The sequence below is a fragment of the Anopheles arabiensis genome (assembly GCF_016920715.1).
Source record: "Anopheles arabiensis isolate DONGOLA chromosome X unlocalized genomic scaffold, AaraD3 X_pericentromeric_contig0027, whole genome shotgun sequence".
In the NCBI taxonomy this organism is placed as follows: Eukaryota; Metazoa; Arthropoda; class Insecta; order Diptera; family Culicidae; genus Anopheles; species Anopheles arabiensis.
Window position 1 is genome coordinate 180,001 of NW_024412105.1, and position 2,500 is coordinate 182,500.

The 2,500-nt window shown below is 44.6% G+C and overlaps 1 protein-coding gene across 1 annotated transcript in view; it reads right to left on the minus strand.

The window, feature by feature from the left end:
• LOC120907938 overlaps positions 1-2,500 on the minus strand; it is a 106,317-nt gene that overhangs the window by 77,579 nt on the left and 26,238 nt on the right. The gene's annotated exons all lie outside the window — the stretch shown is intronic.

The window sequence follows — 2,500 nt, forward strand, 5'->3', positions numbered from 1 at the left end:
GAGCCACACGAGCTCTCCGGCCCGTTCGGTGCACATTTTTGAAAAAAGCTAGGGAGCTGCCCCTAGGTTCGGGGTGTCACAAAATATTGAAAAGTGGTCAAAAACCGCTATCCAGAATCGGATGTAGAATCATTAGACGAACTTAAAATTGTTCTACAACCCCCCAGTCCGACGCCTCGTATTCGAGATATAGCACTTTGTAGGTCTGACCGAGCAAATTTGTACTGAAATGTATGGCGGACATGTTATTCATTAAACAACATTAACTTGCATCGTGCCCTACTTCATCGGCACAGCTACTATCGACTATCTATTGTTGAAATGGATTGAGTTTGACCATTTTAGCTCTTTTCTTATGCCGTGCACCAACAGTGTGTACCGATCAGGGAAAGTACACTACTTACGCGTTCATGGATGTATATGTTGGTACAAGTTGCCGGTCGGAATAGCAGTGCACCAAAACTGTGTACCGATCAGGGAAAGTACAAGACGGAGGGCGCAGCCCGAGCGTACGCGTTCATAGATGTCCATGTTGGTACAACCTACATGTACGTACCTTGTTTTTGTATCAAAAGTTCCAATAAAGTGTTTGTATGCTTAAAACGCTTATCTCAACCGGTCACCTTTTGGCCTGCCCTTTTATAGACAGAAACCTAGAACGATACTCGCGATGTTTGTGTTTTCCATTCGCCCGGGACGACGAAATGAGCTCTGTGCACATCGTGCAGAAAACTGTCTCCTCCTCGTATGTTTTTGTCCCTCCACGCATATAATCACCCACATTTGTGTTCAACACGGACGGCGCAGCCCGAGCGAACGCGTTAATGTTTATGTTTGTGCACACTAAAGTTACAATCCTAGGATTTGGTTATTGCGTCGCAGTGCCCGACCGTCGCGGACACCATTCTTGGACAAAAGTCCAAGTACGTAGAGTACATTCCCTAGGTATGTGCCCGTTCGTGACTTTCGTTGCGTGCTTACAGACACGCTTGGGTATGTTTACCATACAAGGTTTACTAGGAAAACCTGGGAAGGACGCTTGCCCTCCGTCGCGGACACCATTCTTGGAAAGAAGTCCTGGTACTTAGCGTTCTTTAATGTACTTGATCAGTTTGTATTGCAATTGCTTTGTGCCATTGACTTTTGCTAATGCTCACTAAGGGGTGTTCGTTTGCGATGTGTATGATAAGCAACTGTCTATTCTAACCAGCAGTTAATCAACACTTTTCACCCAAATCATAGGAACGTAGAGTACTTTCCCTGATCGGTACACAATTTTGGTGCACCTCTAACTTCGCCAGCACTTTATCGTTACGTTTTGTGCACAACCTTGGGACATGGTGTAAGTTTCATCATTGTTATGTTTGATTCGGTTTATTATGATTGAAAAATACGCTACGTCCCAGAAATCTGAACTCGAATACTTTTGCCACGTTGCGCAAAAAGCTGCTGAGCAACTCCTAGCCGTTTACCGATTTATAATTTAATTTTCGTTGTTAGTTTTAAAAAATACGCTAAGTTCCAAAAATCTGAACTCGAATACTTTTTCTATGTGCCGCCAAAAGCTACTGAGCAACGCCTAGGTTGGTACATTTTGGTACATGGAGTGTATGCGTGCAGGCGTACTGCCGTGCTGGACCGGAAAATCGCACTTGCTACTAGAACGTAGAGTAATTCCCTAGATAGGTGCTTTTGCATGCCTCTGTTCGACGTCCATGCAACTTGGAACGTGCGACACACGTAGCTAGGCTTCCCCATACATATTCCCTAGGGTAGCACCAAATTGCACACTTTCAGGGGTATATTTTGGTACGGTGTACTGTGCATGGTACAAGTATCATTAGCTTGTGCAATTTATTTTGCATCAAGTTGCGATTGCTGGTGCGTCGAGATAGGAGTGTTTCGCGACTTTTGCCAAGCTTTGGTGCCATTTGGTGAATAATTAATGTTCTAGCCACAATAAACGTGCCACATAATGCCAATAACGAAAACGCCATTTTCAAGGGACTTCCAGTCAAAATGTTTGCAATCAGCGCTTTCCTGTCGAGTTCAGGATTTGGGACTTGGCGATTTTTTTCACGATCAATCAAACGACCAGTTCGTGAATAAACAATTCATACAACAGTGCATCCCTTCAAAGTGAAAAGAGCCGAATGCTAGGGAGCTCCAGTCAAAAACGTTGTCATTGGCGCTTTCTTCTCGAGTTCAGGATTTGGGACTTAGCGTTTTTCACGATCCAGCCAAAAGACCAGATCGTGAAATAAACAATTAATACAACTGTACTAGTACATCCCTTCAACTGAAGCAAGCGCACCATACATGACCCGTACGCTAATCATCCAAGCACATGACACGTCAACTAAGTCAACACATGATACAACTTGGAAAACTGACGGGTAAGTAGGTCATCTCGTACACGACGACACACCGACCAAACCAGGTCAACACGTCACATGCACAAGACATCCTACTACCAAGGCCGACCACCTCGACACACGAC